Consider the following 6,736-nt stretch of genomic DNA (forward strand, 5'->3'; position numbering starts at 1 on the left):
AAGTGATACTCGTACTCACATTTAGACTATGTCTGACCGCCTACTGTCCCCTGGTATCGCAGAACCTGTCCCAGGTGGGTAGCACGAGCCCCAGCCGTCAGTTATCTGGGTGTAGCTAGGTGCGGGAGCTTTCCCAGTTACCTATACTGCACAGTAGGATACATAGACCTTCTTAATACGGTAGCTTTGTCCTACTGGTATCAGCTCCTCTTTCTTCAGGAGTCTGTCATGCACTTTTTAGAGTATGGCAGTTCCTGGCATGAGCTAGGGTGTTCCTTAGTGGCTGCTCCCCCCTATATGTTTGCTTACCACTGCATAGTAGAACTAGTTGCTTGCTTAGAAGAAAGTCTTGGTCAGAGCTAGTCACTCCTGCATCAGTCCTCAGGGACCTCCAACAACTAACTCCCCACACTTCTTTCCACACGGAGCTAACCCCTCCCTCAGGGTCAGTGCATGTAAGAGAGGACAGACAGGATACAAGAGACTCCAATCAAAGTGCAGAAACATCAAGAAATTATAAAGAGAAATGGGTGACCCCGGAGCTAAATTTCCAGGGTCTGAATACTAATACTAATATTAATGTGAAGTTTTAGTTTTTTTGTTTTAATACATTTACAAAAATTCCTAAAATGTTATTGTCACACTTTTACTGCTGGGTGCTGAGCGCAGAATGATGGGGAAAACATGGATTTTTTTAAATATACTTTAGCACAAGACCGCAACATAATATAACCAGAGCAGATACCACTCTTTTAAGCTTTGGAGCTAAACCTATGAGTGATGTATGGATGGAATACAATAGATTCAAATCTGCATCAGACAACAATTGGAAATTTGGGACAACCAACCACCAAGAAGACACCATGATGTAACCAGACAGACCCTTATTATATTTTTGTTGTTCTGCCTTTTCTGTACAGCTGCCCAGGTTGTCATTAGACTCACATTTCTTTTTTTTTTAAGGATGTTATTTTTTTTTATTTCTTTTCTTGCTGACTACAGTTTTTTTTTTTTTGCAGCTTCCAAGGCATCATGAGGGGCATAGATATACATGACCAAAACATAGTACTGTACAAATCACTAGTCACTCTGCACATGGAATAATGTGGACAGTTTTGGGCTGCAGTGTACATCAACATAGCAGGGGATTCTTTACTGTAACAGCAGTGAGACAATGAAAGTCTCTGACAGAGTAAATGGCCATAGATCAAAAGGGCTTGGAGTGTAATAATATTACAGGCTATAGTATGGTTATGGATGCTGGAGAAGGGTCAGTCTTCCAGAGATTTATTTAGATAATAGATTTATTTTCCCTCTAAGATGAAGAAAATTGGCTTCTTCTGGATCAACACTTTACTAGATTTTTTCTGCCTCACAAGCTCCGTTGCTATGTTAAATGTAGACTTAGGAAGCATACACAAAATATAAGTCCTGAATTACCCCCCCTTCTTATGTAAGCAACACAATATGAGGAGATCAGGATGAACAATGACAAACAATGCTTGTCTCTTTCTGCACCCCCCCAGACAATAGGGTGGGCACTACCCATCCAAATTACAATGGAAGAGGGAGAGGGTCCGTCTAGTGGTTTCTAATTTTAGTAAGATTCCTAAAATTGCAGCATTAACAATTAATAGTAATTATAAAGGGTTGAAAAAAACAGCTATGGCTGATTAAAGCGGCAACATATGCGGGGCGGAGATGTTCCAACCATCGCTGGTAATATGCTGAAAAATTATGTGTCACTAGTAGCGGAAGCAGGATGATTAATGACGGACCACCCACCCACCCCCCAGCTCCAGGCACAAGACCTATATTCAGCGACTAGGAAAATTAATCCCTGAGGGGTATTCAAGGTTAATTGAAATTAAATGAAGAATAGAAAAAATTTAGTTCAGTTTTACTGTTATTCACTCCGCACACAAGAAGAGGGGGAGAACATGGAGGGTCTTACTCATAAATTACCAACCTGGTAATGGGTGAGTTGCTAGGAAAAACTAGTATGTGCACAAACCGTGACCTAGACGTATATGAGGCCACATCACACAGCATAGGATTACACCAGAACTTGGATCATATCCAGAGAGGTGGAGAAGTGGAAAGTTTTCCTCCAGGATATGGTATATCTCCCTAACACTTATAGAGTTATTCTCCTCTACTTTACTTGACTATACCCCTCCATAGGTCATGTAAAGGATATATTGCACTTGCGGCCATGCCATATATGTGAACACATTGTCCATGGCCTTGGTTTGTACTCATCTCAGTGGTGACTAATGGCTGGCTGCTATATGGGCAGATACACAGAGACCCATCAATCCCATTATGCTCTTTTCGTGAATACACTAATAAGTAACCACACACTCTACATTTGTGGCACTTCTATCGATTAATGATGCAATTTGTTTCTGCCATTGTTCTGTATACCTTACATACAGGGGTTCTGGGACTTAAAATTGATGGTCTACCTTTAAGATAAGCCATTAATATCAGGCCATGGGAGTCCAACTCCTGGCCGTACGCTCTGATCAGGTGATTGAAGGGGGCTGTGGTGCGCTGGCCAGTTTTGTGTGTTTTATAGGAGCTGTGCCTAATACTAGACGTAACTAATGGTCCTTTTACACGGAGCGATAATTTGCCCAATCGAACGATTAACGATTTATGGTGCATTTACACAGGCAGATTTATCTGACAGATTTTTGAAGCCAAAGCCAGGATCAGACCATAAATAGGGAATGGGTCATAAAGGAAAGACTGAGATTTCTCCTTTTTTCAAATCCATTCCTGGTTTTGGCTTCCAAAATCTGTCAGATAAATCTGCCTGTGTAAACGCACCATTAGTAGTAACAATGTGTTTTTTATAACGATCAGCATTTAGACGGACCAATATATCGTTTGGAAAAATCGTTATTGCGATCGTTTTAAGATCGCTTACACCCATCTCACACATAGGGTGAATTGGTGAAAGAATGTTTAGATGAAGCGATCTGCAAATTTTCAGTGAACGACCAACGATGATTTGGGAACATATTGAAAGACCAAAATGAACGATTTCTCGCTCGTCGCTTGATCGTTCACTGTGTATATATGAGCCAATTATTGTTCAAATGCGATCGTTATCGCGAAAATTCGAACGATAATCGCTCCGTGTAAAAGGACCATAAGTTCCAACCACTTGTACGGGAGTAGACTGCGGTAAGCTGCAAAATGTATGGCACAGTACCTGGTAAAGAAGTGCTATGACCCCAGTATAAGGTGTATGGAGCTCTCCCAGCCATCCGCCAACATAATTTGCTAGTGGAGATAGGGGTCGGGCATGATGAAAAATCACCGCCCGACCCTTTTGTTCTCAGAGAGAAGAGGTCTCTTTTGCCCCTCCACATGGAGAACACAGGGATCATCGACCATGCTGAACGTTCCTGTGTATGGGGAGGATGGGAGAGATAACTGTCGGGCTGAAGCTGTACCCAACCAATCTGGGTCATCTGTTTTACATCTTCAGAAAATTCCATTAACAAATACATTTCCAGTGTCATATGATAGATCCACATTATGGCCTCCAATATGCTCGCATGGGAATTTCATGAAATTTAATAAAATTTATATTATTATGTAATACATTGGTGTTTTTGATTTATTGGTATTATATGTTCTACGTGTCACCCTTTTTTAGCTTTGGTTCTAATATGGGTTTTGCATTCTAATTCCTCATAAGTTGTTATCCCTTATTCAGATGAAGGGGTGTGAACATATGAATCTGTGGCAGGGGGTTGTTAGTGAGCTGTGCCAGCGGCTGCCAGGGGGCTGTTGGTTAGCTGACAGTGCCGGAAGGGCCGCCGAAAGCTAAAAACGTAGTACCATGGAAACAGGCCCTGCCCCCCGGCCCAATAGTAGCTGCGTGGTCTGGATAGGAGGATAGGGCATAAGAAGCTGATTGGTGAGGGTCGCTGAAAATGGCCAAATAGATCAGGAATCTGCTCACTGGGATGCCATAATAGTTGCATTCTAGAGATAAGGTTCTATTGCTCAGACATATGCTGATGGGTCATGAATAGCATATATAAAGTACATCCAGCTAATGGAGGTCTGGCTGCTTGGGTTCACAATAAAAATGTCACTATAAGAGCAGAATGTAAAGTTAAAGGGGTAGTGTGGCGCTAAACAATTATTCACTAAATAACACACATTACAAAATTATACAACTTTGTAATGTATGTTATGTTAGTGAATGGCCCCCTTCCCCGTGTTCCCCCCCACCTACGCTAGACCCAGAAGTTTAGTGCTCTATACTCACCTGATCCATGTCGACCCCCGTCCGCCATCTTGCGACAATGATGTAATCTTCGGGCGGCCGGCCGAACCGCTCTGACCGTCCCTCGTGCCGGCCGCTCTCTGCTGCGTCATCAGCTGCTCAGCTGCGATTGGCTGAGCAGTTATGCACGAGGGACGGTCAGAGCGGTTCGGCCGGCCACCCGAAGATTACATCATTGTCACAAGATGGCGGACAGGGGTCGACACGGATCGGGTGAGTATAGAGCACTACACTTCCGGGGGTGGCGTGGGTGGGGGGAAACACGGGAAAAGGGGGCCATTCACTAACTTAACATACATTTCAAAGTTGTATAACTTTGTAATGTGTGTCATTTAGTGAATATTTGTTTAGCGCCGCACTACCCCTTTAAAATACCTGATGCCTGTTCCAGAATTCTTGCAGCAGATATTAAGGGCCATAGACCGTAACCGTATAGCAGTGAATTTCACTGCAAAACTCGTAGCATGAAATCTGCTGCAAATGCGGTACGTGTGAATGTACCCTCATGGGGTATTCCTATTCTGAGTATTTATGGCTTATCCATGGGGTTCCATACATGTATAATAGATTAAAGGAGAAGTCCAGCAAAATTTTTTGTTAAAGTATTGTATTGCCCACCAAAAGTTATACAAATCACCAATATAAACTTATTACAGGAAATGCTTATAGAGTGCTTTTTTCCCCTGCACTTACTACTGCATCAAGGCTTCACTTCCTGGATAAAATGGTGATGTCACTTCCTGGATAACATAGTGATGTCACTTCCTGGATAACATGGTGATGTCACTTCCTGGATAACATGGTGATGTCACGACCCGACTCCCAGAGCTGTGCGGGCTGTGGCTGCTGGAAAGGATGATGGCAGGGGGACACTGAGGGACACTGAGGATCCCCCTGTCATCATCGTCTCTAGCAGCAACAGTCCACACAGATCTGGGAGTCGGGTTGTGACATCACCATTTTATCCAGGAAGTGAAGCTTTGATGCAGTAGTAAGTGCAGGGGAAAAAAGCACTTTATGTGCATTTCCTGTAATAAGTGTATATTGGGGATTTGTATAACTTTTGGGGGGCAATACAATACTTTAATAAAAATTTTCGTCGGACTTCTCCTTTAAGCTTTGGGGCCCGCTCCGTCCCTGGAATGAATGGTGCGCATTGTACATGGACAGCGCATTCATTGTCTTTGGGGCCACCTATCTTGAGATCCAGGGCCCCTCTGCCTGCTGGAGGCCAAAAACTAATGACTGGTCCATGTAATGAGGTTAATCGGACCTGGATAAACAGTTTTTCCATTTTGGGGGATAAGGTACCTTGTGCTGCTACAATGTTTTCACAACCTATAATAGGGGTTTTGCACAATATGCAAAGCAGCCACCATAGCTGTTTTCAGCTTCCTGGCAAGTTTCTATACCCAAAAGCCTAGGACAGACAGAGGTCCAGGAGATGGGACCCACACTTATCACACATTAGCATATTGCATATCCCAACTTTTTGGACAACCAAAGAGGGACTCTTGTGGTTCAAGTTAGGAAAATTTACAGAGATTTCTTTTTAATTCAAGGATACATTCAGACGTACAGGATCAGCTGCAGATTGATCTGATGCATTTAGTTACATCGATATCTGCAAATCTGCAGCAGATCCTGATGTGTGACTGCATCCTTAGGTGCCATTCACACATCAGTAACCATGTCTGTAATTGGGGACCCACAACTGTGGATAGGATTACAGATGTTTTAGTTAAAATCTGCATTTGCAGGGACCCACTGTCATATAGGTGACATGGATTAATTGTTTTGTTGCGGCATGGATCATGTGCCAAACGGATTCGTAACATCTAAGGCTATGTGCTGTGTATAGGACCGTCCGTTCCGTCACCCGGCCGGTCTCTGATAAGATCATCCCGGACGGTGATCTTTAGGGCCGCAGAGTTTTGATGCATCAGAACTCCCCACGGCCGGAGCCGCTCGCTCCATAGTGTACACAGACAGGGTTATCTGCGGCCGCTATTCAATGAATACATATGTAAAAAAGAAAAAAGAAGATCCCGACTTCTCTCTCCACCATGTTACTTCAAGTTGCCTGAATAAAAGCCGGATTGTTTGAACACATCGGTGAGTGCCGTACATTTTCTTCCTGGATTTTTGCTATTCAATGAATAGTGGCCGCAGAAAACTGACATGTCAGTTGTTTGTGGCACCGCTAGGGATTCCGTCCGGAGCGTATACTATGTGTATAGGCTCTGGCTGGGATCCCATAGACGGCAAGGTAATGTATATTTTCGTAATAATCACGGCCGCTGTTGCAATTTGCAATCTAATTCCTAGGTCCATAAGAGCGACATGTAAGGGGCAGAAAGGGACAGAGGGATGTGGGTCAAAAGTAGGGACTGTCCCTTCAAAAGAGGGACTCTTGGGAGCTAT

This window comes from Dendropsophus ebraccatus, chromosome 10 (genome assembly GCF_027789765.1).
Source record: "Dendropsophus ebraccatus isolate aDenEbr1 chromosome 10, aDenEbr1.pat, whole genome shotgun sequence".
NCBI classification, from domain to species: Eukaryota; Metazoa; Chordata; class Amphibia; order Anura; family Hylidae; genus Dendropsophus; species Dendropsophus ebraccatus.